Consider the following 21,897-nt stretch of genomic DNA (forward strand, 5'->3'; position numbering starts at 1 on the left):
AGTGGTTCCGAACAGGGGATGGTCATGAGTTGAAGGTTACTCTTCTTGGGATTCTTTTTTCTGTTGCAACCCTCACAGCTCAAGACCCAATTCTGAATTTCTTTATAGAATCCTTGCCAATAATATTTCGATCGGATTCGATCAAACGTTTTATTGACCCCAAAATGTGAGGTATCATGGGACCAAATCAGAACTTCCTCTTTCAGCTGAGAGGGGACTACAAGTCTTGATTTGTCCACCCTTGGGATACCCATTTTAAATAAGACCTCTTCCCCGCTGAGAAAGAATTGGTCGGAAAGTAATATAACACTCTTCGCCGACTTTTCATCCTCGGGGATCGTCTTACATTCTATATATCTAATGAGATCGGCCAGTTGTATGTCCTGTCTCTGCAACTGTGCGATCTCATTCTGAGATACCGTTGTAAGCATATTCAATGTGTGATACTCTCTTCTGCTGAGAGCATCTGCGTTTGCGTTTAGTTTACCCGGGCGGTAAACTAATGATAATTCGAACTCTTGGAGAGTCATGATCCACCGCGCGACCCTATTGCTTGGGTTCGGTGATCTGACTAGTGCTACGATTGGCTGGTGGTCGGTGACCACCGTAAATTTTGATCCAAATACGAACGGACGATATTTCTTTAAAGCGAAGATTATGCCTAGGAACTCTTTTTCAGTTACGCTATATCTCGTTTCTGCACCTGTAAGTGCTCTCCCTTGAAACGAGATAGGTCTTTCGACACCATCTATCTCCTGAGATAGGGTTGCTCCCACTGCTGTGTCAGAGGCATCTGTATGGATGATAAAAGGAAGTGAAAAGTCAGGATGCGCTAGAACAGGGGTACTAGTCAACTTCTCCTTTAAGATTTTAAAACTTGTTTCAGCTGCTTCATTCCATACAAAACGCACATTCGCACCAGTAAGGGCATGTAACGGCCGGGTTAAAGTCGAAAAGTTAACTATAAATTTCTTATAATATGTGGCTAGACCAACAAAACTCCTTACCTGCTTTGTTGAAGTAGGTGTTGGAAAATCGCGAATCGCTTTGACCTTATCAGGATCAGTCTCAATACCTTTTCGTGAGACTACGTGGCCTAAATATGTAATGGAGGTCTGGAAAAATTCACACTTGGTTGGTTTAATTTGGAGGTTCTTATGAGCTAGGACATTAAAAACAAGTTCAAAGTGGGTTAGGTGTTCATGGGCGGATTTCGATTTGACGACAATGTCGTCCAAGTAGATCTTCACAAACTCGGGTAGGGGTTGGCCAAAAGCTTTCATAATCCTTCTCTGAAAACCTGCAGGAGCGTGCACGAGACCAAAAGGGGTCGTTCTAAATTGAAACGACCCGATATGGCAAATGAAAGCCGTGCACGCTCGTGAGTCTTTCTCCAAAGGGACTTGATGGTAACCCGATCTCATGTCAATTATCGTAAAAAACAGGGAACCGTTAAAATCGGCTAAATTGTCTTCGATCAATGGCAGGGGGTAGGCCTCCGTTACTATCTGTTTGTTCAATTTTCTATAGTCCACGCAAAAGCGAAAGGTGCCACCCCTTTTTGGAGTAATAACTACTGGAGAACTGAAATCTGACCGGGAGGGTTCGATGACCCCGGTTCTCAAAAGGTTGTCAATGTGATCCTCGATCACTTGTTTCACTTTTGGTGAAGCCTTATACGCTCGCAACTGGATAGGAGATTTGTCCTTAAGTTTTATCTCAAACGGCTCTACATTGGCTGGTGTTAGGCTATCCGGGTCATGACAAAAAACTGACGAGTATTTAAATAAAAATCTTCGGAAATTATTTTTCATGTCCTCTGGGACGTTAACATTCTTCACTTGATCTTCAACGTAATCTTCATGATTCACAGTTTTTGGTTTTTTCGGTGTCATGGCCGGATTTGACTCAAAAGTTATTTTACTAATCTTAAGTTCTTGTTCGTCATCGTTTTTCGCATGTTTCGAGATCTCCAAACTGTTCAAATCGTAATTTATTATAGCGCCATATCGGCGTAAAAATCATTCCCCAAAATTATGGGACAAGAGAGTCCTTTGACGATCAGAAATTCCATCTTTGTGGAATGATCTCCTGGCCCTAATCCTAATTCAAAAATCGCTTTGAGATTTGTGCTGACACTTTTGTCAGTCGCGAGACTCAAGTGTGTGGGGACGTCCGTAACAAATTTGTTTTCCTTGGGTAATGTCTTACCAAAGTCTTCACTAATACAGGAGGCTGTGGCTCCCGTGTCCACCAGAGCTGAGACAGAGGCTCCCCCGAAATTGACGTTTAGGTTCAGGACAGAAAGTTTTTCATTTGCAATGAATGGAATACTTATTTTAAGTTGGTTTTTGTTAAAGGACTGAATTCCTTGATCAGCCTCCAGCGGAGTTGTCTCGTCATTGGTCGTCAATGTTCGGAGTGAACCCCTTTCTCTCCTAGGTTCTGGACATTCCCTTGAAAAGTGGCCCAATTTATGGCAATTGTAGCACTCCACACTTCTCCCATTCGACTCTCCTCGCCTCTCATTCATTCTCCCACCGTTAGTTGGCCCTTGTCCATTCCACTGACGGTCATGGCCGCCTCCTCTCCCATAACTTCTAAACTGCCGACCACTTGGTCGAAACTTGCTATGGCCGCTATTTCGTCGATCTTCAGCCCTGATCTGAGCCTCCGAAAGTTTTGTAACAATGTCTTTCAGCGTGTCCATCGTTTACATCCGATCTCGCAGTAGCAGCATCTGAGGGCTTGTAAGCCGTCAGATAGCACCTTCTCGCGAGATCCTCTGCTTCCCTGGCCGTCTTCGGCGATCCACACACAACCATGTTCCTCATCTTTTCAGTCAGTCCTGATATGAAAAGATCCATGAGAAACGTGCCATCGTGTGAATCCCCGTTGGAGAACTGAGTCCAGAATCTGTCGGCGTAGTCCCCCACCGACTCTTTCTCTAACATCTTTATCCTTACTAGGCTCGAAAGGGTAAAAACGGTTTTGAACTTTTCGAGGAAAAGCTTCAAAACGTTCTCCAAGCTTGTTTTATCCGTAGCCGGAAGGTCCTCGAGCCAACGCGCGGCCCTTCCCGCCACGTATACCGAGAGATATTCAAGGGACTCATTATCGTCCCATATCTGAGCCTTAGCTAGAAGCCTAAACCGTTTCACAAAAGCCACTGGGTCCTCGTTATCGTTTCCCGAAAAAATAGCAACGCTAAACTTAGGGGCCGCTGGCCGTTTACTTTTTGAAACATATTTTAACGCGTTAGTAAGGCTCCTAAGAACCTCATCGTTTGGGAGTTCAGGTGTAGCGTCTTCGCGGGGCGCAATCCCTTCAGTATTCGCCATTATATAGTGGTCCTCTTCTAAGCTGTTGGGGGAGCTGGACCGTTCAAAACCTAGCAAGGGAGAAAAGCTAAGATCGTCGTTCATGGAACGCTGTAACAAAACATTTTCTTAATGTTTTTTTATAAGATGCGTGGCAGGCACCCCTGTCTCACTTTTTTTATTACGAGGAAGCGGTTGCTTTTGTGAATCACTTTTGGCCCTAATCTCAACAACGTAAACCTACTATAATCGCTATCAGCAACACACTATAAGTGGTACCTTGACGTCCTGGTTGTTCTTTTCCGTGTAGTCCCTGTGTCCGATTGACAGGCTGGTATCGATTCCACCAATCAGATTTCGTCAACACCAAAAAAAACAACAACTAATAACTCCAGGTAAAAAAATTTTTCCAAAAAAAATTTCAACGAAATAACCAATAAAAAACAACGAAAATTTCAGTTGAATCCTATCCAGAAGAAATCTACTTCGCAAAGAAGGTCGATTCAGGTCATTCTACTCCACTAATTTCAAATACTCTTATTCAGCATTCACTTTAATTTTTGTTCACTCACAATCAATCATTCGCTTGTTGCACAAAAAACTTCATGGTTGGCCCAACAAACTCAGTAACTTTGCTTGTGTATAAACAAAAATTAAAGGGATCGCTGCGAAACAATCTCAACAATCTTCTGTTACTTTGTTTGGTCATGAGCTAATCTTGTTCATCTTTCATCAATTCTATTTTTAGCTTGTTTATCATACCAAACAGTGTTTCTATTTTCATGTACAGAACTGCGCATATTCTGTACAACTAATTTTCTCTGCAAATTTGCAATTCGATTTTCTCCGAAATTTCTCGAAAACCTAAATACGTATATCTACTAAACCTCCATCATGATTCCTATATATCTCATTAAATTTCTATTATCCACCAACGTGACTGTTCCACGCTCGGGCGCTAAGCTATGGTCACACGTGGTCCAAAAAATCGCAATACTCTATTCATAACTCAAATAATCTTCTATATAACTCTGTAATTCATAACTCAATTCAATATTTCCAAATAACTCAATAATCCCCCACACTCGTCATAACTCTCATTGCCTCGAGACATCATTCTGAGCTTTAAACTTATATAGCGCGCGCTTCTCACATTCACACAACTTTCTAGACTGCCCCACTGTCTGTTGAAAGAAAAAAATAATCGTTAATTTATAATTGTACATGTAACACCTAAATAACTCTCTCTACTCTCTCACACAACCATCTAACCTCCTATTCAATCAACATGTTATAGTTACACTGGAACGGGCAGTGTGTCCCTTGGGTAGTTCTCCTTATATACAAGACGCCCGTCATTGCCTCGACCTTGTTGGAGTAGTCTATAACCCGTGCGCACATTAAAAGTGTTTTTTTCTTACTAATTTTTTTCAAATTCTTTGAGGATAAAAAAAGTCGGATGACACCGATATAGTGCGCTCCAGATACTATATCGCTACGTTATGTAGATACAGACCCAGAAGATCGGTGAAACCAAACGAAAACCCCTTCCATTAGTGCTTAAGGAAGTCGGTTTTATTATTATTTTTTCTGTTTTATTAAGGAGCCGAAAAATTACGTTTTTCAAAAATAAAACCCTGTAAAAAAAATTTCTAATTAAGCTCCGGGATCTTTAATTACGTTGGGCGCCATTTGTAATAATGCGATGCCGGCCCACGTCTAGGTCGACACCACACTATTAACGGGTGGAGGACTAGTTCGAACATTAAACAGAGAAGGGGAGACTGTACGTATTTCTGTGCATGCTATATACTATCTTACATCTAAAAGAGATCTTACCTGACGCATTCCAGAAACCACCGACTCCATTCATATCCGAAACTAGACTCCCAGATCAGGCGATCTGAGCAGAGTAAAACACTTTCAAGTTCATTCAACCGTAACGAGGGCGTTACGGGCGTGGAAGGTGGTTTCTGGGCGTAGTACAGAGGCTATAGAATCGCCTCTGTACACTAAGGTTGCGAGCTGACGGGTATATGTCGCCCGACTTTCGACCCTCGGAACCTAAGCGAGACTAAAAAGAACCAAAAAGGGAGAATGTTGTGAATCTCACGACTCTTATTGGGACTTATTTGATCAAATTTCGATAATTTAAGGCGCAAAAAGTTGAAACGTTCCTATTTTTCTGACTGTTAATAAAACTGAGATTCAATTCTCTGATTTTTCCAACCTTCACAGGGACTGCCAGGTTTCCAAAATGCATCTTTAAGGGCAATACCTACCCCGTACCCTTCACTTGCCTAGGTACCCCCTCCTCCGGCGAAAACCATTACGCAAGTTTGTTAACCAATAACCAGTCCAGAATTCACAAAGATTTCATTACTGCCATTTTGCAGAACATTGAAGTAAACATTTATAACCAAATATATACAAAGATACAAAAACAACAAATATAAACAAATGAATTCATAAAACACAACCAGCAGTTTACCAATTTACTCAGAAATGTTCAATCCCAAGTGACTGAGCCTTATTCACTTAGGCCTTTATTCTACAGTTTGAAAAGGGTCCTTTTATTTATTTATTTACGTTTTTTTATGTTAGCCTTAATCGAGATAAATAAAATTAAATTTATTTCCTAATACTGAAAGGAGATATAGAGGGAATATACTAATACTGAAAGGAGATAGGCGCACATAAAGGGAATGTACTAGATCTTTATAAGCAACTTTACCAGTGTGATTTCAAAATAAAGTGCAGTCACTAGGCATTTTGTGTATGGTAATTTATGGACAGATAGATTTGATGTGATTTTCTACGAATTTTTTAGAAATCTTTTTAAGATATCATCATATACAAATACAACATTCCATGGCAAATGGAGTACGGAGTTCGTTTAGATTTTCTTAGCTCAAAATTTGCTACCCTTCCCTTCTGATTATACTTTAGAGACACGTACGCTATCGTCAGAATAAGTTAAAAATAGTTCATCTTTCTTTATACTAGGTCAAATGATTTGAGAGAAAATGTTGAAATTCATGATATACACAATTGCAATCTCTTCCACGGACCTAACAGCTGATTAGTTGAAAGTATTGACTGATTTTATGTTACTTACAGCCAATCAGCTGTTGGGTCAGAAGACATTCCAATGTTGTATATCATTAATCCCATTCCTCAACATCCCTAATCTTTATCCAACCTTCCGATGGCGGATTGGTTGCCGCCAACGTCAAAGCTCTAAACGGGCGTGCCAAATAGTAGGCCTTTGATGTGCCGCATCCCTAGTATTGACTCTCCTTGCGCGTTACCTTAACATGTTTAGCTTGTCCGAAAATTTCTGAAAACTAACCCAAATCTTTAATCTCAAGCTCAATGGTACCAATTGACCTTTATCTCCGAGTATAATCATGGTCGAAATATATTGAGATTCTAGTTTATTTTAACGTTTTTCAGAATTTAAAGTTAGGGCGAGAATTGCTATTTTAGCACTTCCACTTTCTTTCATTAACATATTTGGGGGGGGGGTCGGTTGCTTCTAGGCTACATTCGAAGCCTTATTGGAACAAACTTGAGCTTTTAAATTCTGAGATCATAAGGTCCTTCTAAGTCTTAAGTCTCATGTTAAAACTCTACTTTCCAACTGTAGTTTAACGCGCTTAAAAATCATTTGTGGTGTTTTAAATTTGGCAGGGAATTCCATATTTGTCTCAAATATTTTGTGATAAATATGATTGTAGATCCTTAAGCACGAATTCAGCGAATACAAAAATAACCATGTCAAATCCAGGATCTTGGGATGATTTTATTCATCTATTTTCCTGATTTTCCCTGATTCAAAATTGGTAGGATACTTTGTAATCTTTGTATTAACTACTTACCTACAACATATATGTAGTTTGGAATAAATTTAACATTTTTTTACATTTTGTTTCTTATTCGAGACCAGCTATGCACTTTATAGGCGCTCCTTATAACATTGCAGCTAGTTGCTAGTTATTTTTGGCAAAGAGTGTGGATTTTCGTTTCAGCAGTACTTACAACCGACTAAAGTTTTCTTTTTTAAGCTGACCATGATTTACAGACGAGACACAACAAGTTGATTAGATATCTTTATTAGTTATTCATGTGGTCTGTCTTAAAACCAGGTTTTTCTGAGTTTTAGACTCAGCCTATACTAATGTTTACTTCTGACTGAATTTTGTTTTCTGATGACTTTGATGAGTCCAGCGTCATCCAATCCCCCGAGCCCCAGGGCTAGACTCAACCAATTAGTGCGATGATTTTAGTTCGTCGATATCGTTTACTTGAGATTGATTGGTCCCTTCATTCTTATTGAAAGACAGAAGATTTCCAATAGTTGATTTTCAGCCCTATCCTGCTCTAAGATTCTACTGACTTTTCCGGGATTTTTCATTGTTTTGGCTGGCTGAAGACTTGTTGCACCACCAGAAAATGATATGACGCAATTTTCTGACTGGTCAGTAGTTCAACAATTGCTTCCCAATATCTCACACAGCTGATCTGGTGAAAAGTTAAATACCTAACAACTGGAATCTCTCCTCGACATGTTCGCAAAAATTGGTCTCATACCCTAATTTTACTTTCCACAATGAGGCATTAGGAAGTTTATGTATGTGTCTTTTTCTGGAACGAAGATAGTTAGTTTAGATTTTGATTCGTCTTAATCCTGATTGGCTGAGGACGACGGTAAATCAGCACTTTTACTGTCTTCGATTTTGCCGATCAAAACTGCTTCACTCACTCTACATAAAACTCGCTATTAGCCAATCGTTTTTTGGACCTACCCCGGTGGGGTGGAGGTCCTATAAATTAACCTGTGTTCGTTCGTTCGTCTGTTACCAAGTTGTCTCGGGATTGAATCATAGGAATCTTTTGATTTTTGGTACAAAGGTGCAAAGTGGTGGTGGCCAAAATGTGACGGAGCCCGATTTTCGAAAAAAAAAATTTTTTTGGGCCAAAAAACGGCTAAATAACGGGTTTTTTGGACTTTGTGAAAAATTGGATCATTAATTTTTTCTGATTTTTTGCATGAAAGTAGGGTACCATCATAGGTAAAAGATAGCTCAGGCAGATTTTTGCAAAAAAAATTTGTTGGCTCAAAAAACGCATGTTTATCTATAAGAATCACTATTAATAAGCATACATCAATGTTCTTAGTCAAATTACTCAATTATTTTATGAGATATATGTTTTTTTTTGCTCATGAGGGCTTACTTTTGAAGAATATGTGTGTTTAGACAGGAAATTTTGGTTGCTTGGCGTGTTCTCATAGAAAAATTGGCCAAATTCGATATTTTTTGTATAAGCACATTATAAATTACTTAGGTATTAGCTTTTCTCGAGATTGGTTCTTTCATTCTTTATGATATTTTGCACAAAGATGCATAACAATAAGCCTTCGAATGTGACGGAGCCGGATTTTTGAAAAATTATGTTTTTGGGCAAATTTGGGCCAAAAAACGGCTAAAAAACGGGTTTTTTGGACTTTGTGAAATATTGGTTCATTAATTTTTTCTGATTTTTTGCATGAAAGTAGGTAAAAGATGACTCAAGCAGATTTTTGTAAAAAAATAATTTTTCGGCTCAAAAAACGCATGTTTATCTATAAGAATCACTATTAATAAGCTTACATCAATGTTCTTAGCCGAATTACTCAATTTTTTGATGAGATAGATGTTTTTTTGCTCACGAAGTCTTAAATATGAAAGAATATTTCAAGAGCATGAAATTTTGGTTTCTAAACGTTTTTTTATAAGAAACAAACGACTAATTTTTTAATAGATCGTCACTATTTGTGTTCTGAATGATTGTTTAATGGTCACCTCACGTAGATATCAATTATAAATGTGCTAAATGCATGACCAGGTAGGTCCATAAAAGTATCACTTGTTTAGTCAAGAGCTATAATAGTCAGTGGCCATAATCAAATATTCTCATCTCACCATCACTGATAATTTTCTAGCCCATTTTTATTACTTAGGATGCCCTTATTTTCCGGGGGAGGGTCCATTTAGGCGAAAAGAGGTTGGTGTATGTGCCGCCCTTTAGGGTGCCTTTCTTTGATCTTCAAAATCCCACTAAGGGCCGTAAAAATCATAAAATCTATTTCCTGACCACTCAAAGGCCTAAGTAAATAAAGGTCGTCTGATTTAAGAAATTTCAGGTTTTTTCTTATTATTTCTGTTCCTCTAAGGGTCAATTTTAGTCACTCCAAGGACCCCACCGCCAAAAGTCGGGTGGCACATACCCGTCATCTCGCAAACCTAGTACCCCCTGGGTCTTATTTATGGATCTTTTCAAAATTTTGCATCAGGGGGTCATTTTTTATTCATAAGTATGATTTTTTCGGCTATGGCAGATTTGGAAAAGACAACAAGTTCAATCTTTCCGAGTTTCCCTCGGCAAATGCGAGTTGGAAAACGAGTTTAAAAAGTCTGCCATATTCAAAGAAGTATGTACTTACTTAGAGTTTTATTGGCACACACTTCGATATCTTCAAAGAGGGTACTTAAAAGCGTGATCGCCGCGGCTTTATATTCTCATCATATGAGTAATGGTGAATCGGCATTATTCTACGTATTTAAAATTCTAACTGGGGGTCAAGTATCTGTTAAAGATTAGCTAATCTATTTTCTTCATGGTTCGATTTTTTTCACATACACAGTATTTTGAAGAGTAATCTAGCCTTGATATCCAAGCTGTAAACTTGAGAACTTGTTTTGATATTTCTGTTATTCACTCTCGACGGCTAAAGTGCTTCTGTTTACCGTCGTCCTCAGTTGATCAGGATGTAGACAAATCAGAAACTAATCGTCTCCGTCGCAGAAATACACATACAGTTGGCTCTCTCCGATTCGATCTTCAAGGGACCAAAAATTTCGAATTAGAGAATAATTAGAATTACAGAGAGAGAGTAATTTAACCACTGTTTAGTTCGAATTACAGAGTGATTCGATTAATATAGGTTCAAATGGAAAGATGGTTGATCGTATACATAAACTCGCCAAACACTTGCCAAGTGAATGATAGACTATGCTATAGTCTAAGAAAGACAAATCACTATCTAAGAAATAAGCCCAAATGCCGAAGAAAATTTGCAGACGGTTTTTTTGCCGAAAAGAGTTTACAGTCGGTAGAGTTTGCCAGTCTTCGAAACTTTCCCGCCGATTTTTTTTCCGTATAACGCCATACCGCCATTTTCCCGCCTTTACTATCACTGTAACGGACGATAACATCGTCTAACTGAATGAGAGCACTGCGAGTAAGAATCAAACGCCGATGTGTTTTTATACTTTCCATTAAATGAATTTTGGAACTAGTGGCTCAAATTAAAAAACCTCAAATTTTAAGTAAGGGTATATTTTTTCCAAATATAAAACTCCAAGCACTTTGGAACATTTGAAGAGAAGACTCGATAACGAGAGTCAAAGAAAACTCGATAACCCGAGTCAAAGAAGACTCGATAACCAGAGTCAAAGAAAATTCGATAACCGGAGTTAAAGAAAACTTCATAACCAGAGTCAAAGAAGACTTGATAACCCGAGTCAAAGAAGACTCGATAATCTTTTCATCTTTTCATCAAAAACAAGTGAACTCAAGCAACCAAAAAGCCAACGGCAACCAAATAGTTAATTTACTGAAGTAATGATCAGCCGGTTATTTCAGTCGATAAAGAATTCGCCTTGCAATCAAAGGGTTCTGGGTTCGACCCCCAGTCAATGTCAACTCTTAGATTGGGTAATCTGATCTAGGTGGTAATTTACTGGGAGCCGAGAGTTGGGTTGGCTCTCCAATTCAGCATTCGATCTCCCAGGTCTATCAAATCAAATTTTTCTCTTCAAACTTATGAATGCTGAATTTGTGTTCACCACAATTGATGATCTTGCAAAGTAAAGCACACAATATCTCACTGACCTAAGTACGCTTGCATATCGCATTAGTCCTGGGAGACATGTTTATGCAGCTTAGATTGCGAAATGGCTATTTATTTTGGCCAATGTGCATGAGAATTTAGAGTTTTTAAAGTACTTTTAATTAAAAAAAGCACGTTCTCAATTGGAAGAGGTGTACTTTGAGTGTATTTTGTTTTGAAAGTGTTAAGCCAACGGTACGTGATAAGCTGATACTTATCGATACTTATATTGGTCGTAAGGTGGGGCTTCTCTCATTGAATTTCATGTTACTCTAAAGGTCTTTCTTTGGCTTTAGTTTTGTCACGTATGATGCTTATCTGATATTCCGATTGCGGATTAAAACTAAAGGGAGTCAATTTCCCATCGGAGAGGAATGATAGTCAACCTTCGATATGTCGCATCCCCGATCGGGTTAATTACCACTACCATTGTGCTCAAGGCTGAAAATATTTCGGTTGGACCCGCCAATCGCTGAAAACAAAGCGTTTTGGGTTCAGGACTTCCCTGCAAAATCCTTATTGCGGTCTGTCGAAATTCCTAAATTTAAACCTTCCAGATTTTGAAAGTTTTTCCAACCTTCAGCGCTTTAGAGTGTCGGATAGAAATTTCCGCATTTGCGTGTCAGATAAGTATGATGCTTTTCATGGAGATTGATTGTTGAAATAGTCTTCTTTCCAAAACTTTCGCAACAAAGTCATGGTTTTATTCTCCTTAGTGACAAAAAATGTTGGGCAAAATCTCATTTTTAGAATTTTTCAAAAACCCTACGTCAAAACCAAATTGATTGAACTATCCCAAATTTTACTCTAAAACTGGATCTAAAAGTTTTGGGAACTGAAAAATCCAACCTTCTCTTCTTCAGATTTCGAAGGAGATCTTTCATAGTCAAAAGATCGATTAAAACACCCTTGTCCCACAGCCCCATTTGGAATTTTTTCCATTTTTTGTAACCCCCCCCCCTGAGAGCGATTTTCATTGTTATAAAAAATACCCTTACTGTTCGGACATCCGGGTACCCACTCCATGCTTGAATACTTAACGGGAGGTAAAGCAAGCCCACTTTGACACTTAATTCTATTGCGACAGAAGAATTTTGTAGACGCTTAAAGTATAGGAAATAGTCTTTTTAAATGTAGAACCTAATGCGGTTTTCAGGTTTTCTACCTGTATTGAAAGATATGACGCAATAGATCTGATGGACGAAAAAATTGTTTTGCTTAGCTGATACATGAGGATGTTATCGTCCGTTACAGTGATAGTAAAGGCGGGAAAATATGGCGGATGGTGTTATGACGGTATACGGAAAAAAAATCGGCGGGAGAGTTTCGAAGACTGGCAACTCTACCGACTGTTAACTCTTTTCGGCAAAAAGACCCGTTTACGAATTTTCTTCGGCTTTGGGCTTTTTTCTTAGATAGTGATTCGTCTTAGACTATAGCATAGTCTAAGGTGACACATGACTCTACCCTAATGGTCTAGACAAAACAAAAAAACTGACGCGACAAGGGTCTCGACAAAAGTATTTTTAATTGACTTTTGGTCCTAGGTTATCAAACAGAATCTCGTGACATTTTTTTCTTCTATAGTTACAAAAGTGTAAGGTTTTGTAACTGTAAACTATATAGAAAGTAGGAAAATAGTGGATTTTTTTAAAAATTTAACTAAGGAAGGAGTTGTCCATCCCTTAAAGCGGAAAATAGGGATAGATATATTTTTGGTAACGCAAACATACGTATTAGAAACCACACACATGTAAATAATTTGACAAAACTTTCACACATGCAAATAATTTGACAAAACTTTCACTAAAAGGATATAAAGGGATGTCAAGTGATAGATTGTTTTGATTTGCTTATACAGTAAATGCGGGGGTAAATGATAACATTTGAATGTTTTTAATTGAGAAGTACCCTGTTCTGAGGCAGTTCTTAAGTCAAGTTCTCATTCAGTCTAGTTTTGGCTGTATGTATAATTTTGTCACAGGAAACTTGTCCATATAGTTCAGGCTATTTATTCATCGAAGGCATTTGATTTTGTTTGACGAAATTTTCTTTTTCATGACGATGATAAACAATTAAAGAAATGACCCTTCGATTTTTTTGTCTCAGTTGTCTCTCTCTAATTCGATATTCGTGGAACCATCGAGTTTCAAGCTGGAAGAGCTAGAGGCGAAACTTTAACCCTTCTCATGCAAGAGAAATTGAACCTACTTATTTCCCATCTAAAACGCGCATAGAACGTGCCGTAATCATGGCAACGGATTGTATCTAGCGGTTCCTTTGTTTTGGAGGACTACACTTTTGGAAATCTAGCGATAGATTTTAGTTTCAATCCGGCGTTTGTGTTAAAACTACGCGCGGGCGTTCTGGGTGGGAAATAAGTGGTTTCATTTCCCATCCGGGAGTCTCGCCTCTAGCCCTTCGGGTTTGAAACTCAATGTAGAGAATGATTAAAAAATTAAATGGTGTCTTCTTTATCACTTTTCTAGCTGAAGGGGCCGATATTTTAGTTCGAATATCAGTTAGTCATATTTTGATCTTGTCAAAATTTTGATAAATGGTCATTAAAGGTACTTTCAACTCTCTCTGTATTTTCGTTTTACATTTTGAAGATTTTTTCAATCATGCGACAATCTAAAGGGGTAGTACAGAATTGTCGCTTTGTTTATATTTTCTTTTTTTTTTACTTCGATGTTTCAAGTGCCACGGTCATTTTTTTCTAATTTTTTTTAAGAAAATTTTGTTCAAACTTTAAAGGCTTATATCTCCGGATCTAGAAGGAGTTGAGCCCGCTGCGCGGACCTGCCTGAATGATAGAAAAGTGTCAAGTGGTAAAATTTTAAATTGACTCGCTGGAGGACAGAATCAAGTAAATCTGGGCCGATTTTGGAGGTTCTTGGATCACTCGTTGACCAAAAATGGTCAAAAAACAGTGAAAATCTTAAAAAAGTGGATTTTTGTCAAATTTTTGCATTTTTTTTACTTTTTAGCTTAAAATCTCGCTGAAAAGGCTCACTTTTGATTTTTTTTTTTTTTTTGCTTGGCCATGAAGCCCAATCCAATTCCTATGAGTTAGACTAAAAATGACGATTTCTACCTCAAACTGGGCATTACAGGAGGGCTTCGCCCTATATACGACATTGTCACTTAAAGGGTTAAAGGCATTTTAGTATTGAACGCTGTGTCATGATGGGACAAAATAAGCATTTTAAAATAGCCAACATTTTATTAAAAATGATTTTTTTTTTACCTGTTGACCATTTTTTAACAATTAGCCCCGCTGCTGAGATCGAAAAAAGTGGCTAGAAAACAATTTTCGTGACACACATCTTAGAACTAACTTTTTTTGGTGGAAACTCACGAATTAGTATATGTAGATTCCAAAATCAAAAAGTTTCCAGGATATTATCGTGCAAGTAACGAGTAATTGGCGATTTTTTGCATTTCCAGGCAAAATTCCAAGGCCAAATGATTTTTGGGGGGTCTTCAAATTAAAAAAAGACATATATCACATGATAGAGCTCTTCAAACTGAGCAAAAAAGTGTATTACACCAAAGTCCCAACTTCTCTAGATCAAAAGTTATGGGCCTATTTGTGGTCAAAAAGGTGTTTAATTTTGCATAAATTAATGCAGATTGTGGGGAAATTCCCTGTTTTCCATCAGTTTTTTGGAATCTACATATACTAATTCGCGAGTTTCCACCAAAAAAAGTTAGTTCTAAGATGTGTGTCACGAAATGAAACATTTATCGACCTCAGCAGCGGGACTAAATAGTTGATCAACTGGTGAATAAAAAACTATCATATGTGGAAGTGTTCTGTTAAATTTTGTTATCGTGAACACCACAGCTTTCTCTGAAATTAAGCTGTGGAGACAAACAAAAATTTGAAACCGGAGTGGTCCCAAGTCTGGTTCTTGGTGAGGTTGGATATTCCTTTCATCTCGCGTTTATCAATTTTAATTTCATCGTTATCTGATTTATTCTATCCAAGATTCCACTTTTGTTTAGGCGTAGTTTGTATCCCACGAGTACATTGTAATTTATGAGAAATCCTTTACGCATCCATCACCCCTGTCTCACGTTTTGACTACCTTTTTACGCTTATTATTTTAACCTTTTTTGGTCAGGAAATAGATACTCTTAGGTTCCAAATAAACGCCCCCTCCCCCACTTGTTAATTTTTTTGAAAATTTCATTTTGTTAGCAGTGAAAACTGGTGCTGATGCGTAATATACTGATAAAGGATTCTTTAGGGATCGATCCACAAGAATTAAAGCTATAATATGGCGTCATATACTGGACAAAATCGAATGGGCGAATTGGAAATGCAGAACACCAGCTTGAAATGCAGTTTTCGTTTTGAAATGGCGCTTTTCAAGCCGAATTCTGATATATCAAATTGACGTATTTCAAATCGGTGTATTCAGACCTAACGCATTCCAATTTGATGCATTTCAACCTGAGTCATTCCAATTTGACGTATTCCGACTTGACGCATTCCAACTTGATATATTCCGACTTGATATATTCCAAATCGATGCATTTCAATTTAAAACATTTCAAATCGATGTATTCCAACTTGACGCATTCCTATTTGAAACTGGCTTACTTGACGGTCGGCAAAATAGATTCCTTCCGTTTTTATCTGGTCTGCGTTTTTTACGTTTTTAAAATTTAAAATTAAAGTTTGAAAGAACTCCATAGAAAATATCAAAAGACGGTCTTCCGATATTTTCTGTTCTGGAAACGGAACTGACTGGTTGTACTGAAGAAGATGTATAAAAACTTTCTCCAGCGACTTTGCTGCATTTGAAAGATACTCATAAGTTTCAGCATTTACATATTCCCCAAAGCAAGGCCTTGAGATGCAAGTGGCAAAAGTTGGATAAATTTGTATTACGTAAAACGGAAAGCGGGAAATAAGACGCACATGTCAAAAATACCCGTACGAAAAAATTATCTAGACCTGAAAACCCGGTCCTGGTTTTTATATTGTGTCAAGTTGGAATGCATCTACTTAGAATGTTGGTATGTCTCAGGTTGAAATGAAATACTTTAATTTGATATATCAGAATTCGGCTTGAAATTTGCCATTCCAAAACAAAAACTGCATTTGAACTTGCCGTTCTGCATTTCCAATTCGCCCATTCGATTTTGTCCAGTATATGACGCCATACTATAAGATCAGTTAGACGGGAAAGTCACTTTGGCTTTCATAAAACTTCATATCAAACTCAAAAGTTAACTGGGTCGTTTCAGCCAATTTCAGCTCTGGAAACTAAGCTTTTCTCAGTAAAAATTGTGAAGGAGATAAGCTACGAAATGTGAATTCAGTATTGTTTTTCAATGAACTGGAAAGAAAAGCTGTACGTAGCCTCAAAGCTATTACCCCCATTTTTTCAGCAATTTTGCTTTATAGTTTCAGCCATTTCTAGCTATGTCTCTTGGCTTCATATTATCTCTAAATGTAGGGTGGCCAGAAAGATAAGCAGTCATATTGAAGGTCATTACCAGTGAAGTTTCAGAGAAGTTGAGCTCGGTAATAATATGATCCCGATTTTGCTAGATCGGAGGAGGTCAAAAAGGGTGTTTCTAAGTCACTCAGGTGTCAATATCGGTCGGACGGTATTAGATAATTTTTCGGATTATCAAATTGAAAGCCTCTAAATAGCGAAAGGTTCACTCGCGAAATATTGAGGATGTGAAACTGCGGAGATAAATGTTAATCTAAGTTTTAACTGCTGCACGCATAAAATTTAAGTGGATACAAAACATGTGATACGAAAGAGACTGTATCACTAAAAAAAATTAGAAAGATTAAACTCGCTGTGATGTAGGTAGGTATTTAAATCTTCTTATGTGTCAAATAAAGAGAGACAAGAGAGACATTGTTATGAAAACAATAAGTGTCTTCTGCATACCACTTTGTCAGATATTAAACTATCTATCTATCAAACACTCGACTATCTCATGTTTTTTTTTTTACTTCTAGACATCTTTTGTGGGAGTACTTTTGTGAGAAATACTTATCGAAGTATAAATACCAATTCTCTCGGGATGGAAACTCTGCTTTAATGGCTTGAATTTCAAACTTTAAGCCATTTTACAAGCTTTCTTCAACTAGTAAACAAGAAGCAACCCCCCTCCCCAGTGGTCGTTTTTTAGGGGGGGTGGCGAAAGACACGGGCTCCCAAGAGGCGTTCCTGATTGCTAATTCATCGCCACTCTGCTATCTTATACCCTAAAACAGCAGTTTTCAGTGATTCTTATTTAAAACAATAAGTATCGTCTGCATACCACTTTGTCAGATATTGACCTATGTCAAAATTTTGATTAAGAACTATCAAACACTCGACTCTCTCATGTTTTTAAAAATTCTAGACATTTTTTGTGAGAGCACTTTTGTGAGAAATACTTATCGAAGTATAAATACCAATTCTCTCGGGATGGAAACTCTGCTTTAATGGCTTGAATTTCAAACTTTAAGCCATTTTACAAGCTTTCTTCAACTAGTAAACAAGAAGCCACCCCCCTCCCCAGTGGTCGTTTTTTAGAGGGGAGGGGTGGCGAAAGACACGGGCTCCCAAGAGGCGTTCCTGATTGCTAATTCATCGCCACTCTGCTATCTTATACCCTAAAACAGCAGTTTTCAGTGGTTCTTATTTAAAACAATAAGTATCGTCTGCATACCACTTTGTCAGATATTGACCTATGTCGACTCTCTCATGTTTTTAAAAATTCTAGACATTTTTTGTGAGAGCACTTTTGTGAGAAATACTTATGTAAGTATAAATACGAATTCTCTCAGGGATGGAAACTCTGCTTGACATGGCTTGAATTTCTTTAAGCTATTTTACAAGCTTTCTTTAACTAGTCAGCAAGAAACAACTCCCCCCCCCAGTGGTCGATTATTGTTCTTTGTTTTTGGGGTGGTGGGGTTGGCGAAAGACATGGACTCCCAAGAGGCGTCCCTGATTGAAAATTCCACGCCCCTCTGCTATTTTATACCCTCAATCCTCAAATCAGTAGTTTTCAGCTAAAAAGAGGAAAGTTACAAAGATTTTCGTGCTCAATTCGCTCGCGTAATTTTTCCTAACAATCAATCATTCATAACACATTTTCTTTCAAGGAGGGCGCCCAAATACTAACTTTAGAAAATTACTTATTCCCAGTTCGCCCCGATTTTGGTCGACCCACCACGCTACTGGTGGAGAAAATACTAACTTATAGCGTTCTCTTTTTATCCATGTCAAGAGATGATTTAGCCCCCTAAAAATATGAAATCACGTACGTAAAATCAATCTATTCTGCGAATCTCGTAGCTATATTTATTACCTTCATTGTGGCTTTTTTGGCGAATGTAAAAAAAGTCTAAAAGGAAAATGGCCTAAAGCGTTGTATAGTCTACAAATGATGACAAATAGAGAGGGGTAATGAGAAAACTTTGTTTACTGTGGTTTGGCTAAAAAAAACAAAAGTAAACAAAAATAAGGCATAATCATGACATGCGATGTATTGTCTAGACAATAGGTCGAATTGAAAGCTATATAAATGGGGGTGGATTTTCTTTCGACATCAAGAAATTGAACTAACAGAAACTTTGGTCAACTGGCACAATGAAAATGCTCATTGTTAGTTTAGTGAAAATATTAAATTTTTTTATCATAAAGAGTACGGTTTCAGGCCCACGTAAGTAGGTCCTCTCTAACGTCGATGTCGTCATTTTTTTGAGTTTGGATTATTGTAGGTTTTAAATCATTTCAATCATTTCATTCCTCTCTTGTTTGATATACTGTTGTAAGGGATGGGGGGCACTAATGTGGCTCAGCTCACTTGGGGAGGTCACCCGTATATTTATGAGAAAGAACTTATACGTACGACGAACCCAGGGATCAACTCGCCTGTGACAATGACAGCATAACTCATACATTCCTATTCCAATTTATATTCAGTAACTTCCCACTTTACTTTTACATGTATCTATTTCGTTTTAGATAGAAAAAGGATATAAACAAAAATGAAGAATTGGACATATTTCATTGGACTATGTTTCATCACACTTTCAACTGCCATGTATGTCTCCACCGCAACCATAAAAAAAATCAAAAATTCAAAAAGTTCACTTCAATTTAACCAACCCGGCACCGGCGCCGACACGCCAAACATTTTCCCACAGAAAGGACTCCATGAAAATGGAGGTATTAAAGTTGAAATATTGAAACCATTTATTCCCGATATCGCACCTCTTGAAGCAAACTCGTATAACTCTAAATGTAGCATCCACAAAACGAACATGACTGTTTCACGGCAAGGTTGTGGTCAACTTGTTTTCGAATATACCTATTGTCTTGGACACTGTAGTCCTAAACTGAATTTACAAACGAATAAACCAGCTTGTCAATCATGCAAACAAAAGGCTACAATCGAGAAAACTTTACCTTTTGTATGCAATAATGGCGGACAGACTCCACCTGTTTATAAAGTTCAAATGGCCTCTAGTTGTGAATGTGGTAGTTGCACTTAATGAATTTTGACCACTTTAATAAACTTTTCAACCTTTATAGCGTGTGGAAACTGGGTTCGAGATTACCAGGAAGGAATGACGTCAAAATGTCTGAAGTCATTGCATTGACATTCTCTTAAAACAAAGAATTGTGATGTCATTTTCTTGTAAATTCATCACCAGACCCCTCCAAAGCCGACCGCGCCGTTAAGGGTTGATATCAATGAAGTATAAGCCCGAAGGGCTAGAATCGAATCTCTAACCTTTTTCAGGCAAAGATGAAGGCTTAAAATATGCGCCGTATTTCTGACGACAGATTTCTGACGACGGACTGAATCTAGCAATTCTTTTGTTTTCGAGTGATATTTTTTTTCAAAATTTAGCCGTAAATTCTACTTTCAATCTGCCATTTATGTAAAAACCAGGCTTTGGGCTTATACTTCATTGGTCGATAGGTATATGGTACATATAAATTCAAGTTGATTCTAGAAATCCTTGCAATATATTCACTAAAGAATCTCTTGCGATAAACTTTTTTTTATAATTTCATATTTATAACTAATTTTGACCATAGTTTATTACCCTATATCAGCATTTGGCAATCTGGGATTTTAGGGGAGGAGAAAGAAAATTTCCATAGAGAAATTGCCTAATTTTTGTAAATATATTTTTTCAATTTTATACATAATTTTATTCTAAATGTATTCTACCACATTATTTTAATATATGAAACGGAACAATTTCCAAATATCAATAGCTGTGTTTGTCCCTGGTTGTTGATTGTTGGGTAAAATATGAAAATATCAACAAAGTGTGCGTGCGCTGCATTTTTATATTGGATCATCAAGACCGTAGACCAGAAACATCAAAAGTTTAAAAAAATGTATGGACCGCATATCAAAAATTAAATTTGGACGCAAAATCTATCCTACCTTGACTTTTGTCCTCATTGGGAAAAAATGATCAGATTTTTCAAAGTTTTGCCCAAAAAAAACGTTTTTAATACTTTTTACATCCTTTGACTTCATTTTGACTCCGACAATAAGCTTTGTTGATTGGTTAAATAGTATGGCCGAAAATATAATGCCGAGCTATAACTCTTTTAACTCGTAAAATCGGAATAACTTATCTTAAGTGGTTAAACGATTTATATACATTGCAAAATGGTCAATCATTCTCTTAATGCCTCATTAACTCGTAATGCCGAGTTATAAATCTTTTTTAACTCGGAATTTTAAGATAATTTATTCTAAATCGTCACATATCACGTATTCTTTGTAATAGTTAATTCATTTTCTGAAAAAGACCTTTGAAACTAATCAGGCCCCATTTCAAAGCTTATAACTCGATGCATTTTCTTGAAGACTTTCGTCCTCATTGGCAAAAATGGTCAGATCTTTCAAAGTTTTGCCCAAAAAAACGTTTTTAATACTTTTTACATCCTTTGACTTCATTTTGACTTTTACAGAGGTTACTTTGGTGTTTTTTTAGGAAGCCTGAAAATCATCCCCTTTAGGGCTAATCCTACGATAAGTCGCCTTGAGTGCAACCCCCCCCCCCCGGGCATCTTATGATTCCACGATTACTTGGGTGGTAGGAGAATTGTTTACTTTAGTGCCAATTTTCCGTAAGAGCTCATTAGAATATAAAAACAACATGCATTGAAAGAAAAAAGTAAAACCGCATGTAATACTTTTATGTCATATTTTGTCTAGTTTTTGTCAAGCAAAAGGAGTCAAGGGGGTGGATATTAATTTTGTCTTTGACATCTTTTTATATAGATCTGGAAATGTCTCTTAACTCTACGGTTAAGATCAAAATTCAAAACTTAAAAAAATCAAATTTTTCTATTTCAAGGACTAACTTTTTAAAGCACTTTACTTTAATCTAATGTAAAAACTAATCTAATGTTCATTGTTCATGAGCTTGGACATGATTTATACAAATAAGCTGACTTTCCAGAATGAAGACTTAGTCCGAGTTGCTCCGAGTTGTTCCCAAAATAAATAAGCTTTTGATATTTTTTCATAGATTGTATTTCGTTCATAGTGATGAGTTAATCCGAGTCTTTCCGAGTTGCTATGAACAGAGGATTGCTTTTAAGATGTTTTTTAAAGTTTATTTGTTTATTTGGC

At 37.4% G+C, this 21,897-nt stretch overlaps 1 protein-coding gene across 1 annotated transcript in view; it reads right to left on the reverse strand.

Annotated features, from left to right (window-relative positions):
* The window catches only part of LOC136809840 (thyrotropin receptor-like), a 133,425-nt gene that overhangs the window by 27,747 nt on the left and 83,781 nt on the right, over positions 1–21,897 (reverse strand). The window lies entirely within an intron of this gene.

This window comes from Clytia hemisphaerica, unplaced genomic scaffold (assembly GCF_902728285.1).
Source record: "Clytia hemisphaerica strain Z4C2 unplaced genomic scaffold, Clytia hemisphaerica genome assembly, whole genome shotgun sequence".
Classification (NCBI taxonomy): Eukaryota; Metazoa; Cnidaria; class Hydrozoa; order Leptothecata; family Clytiidae; genus Clytia; species Clytia hemisphaerica.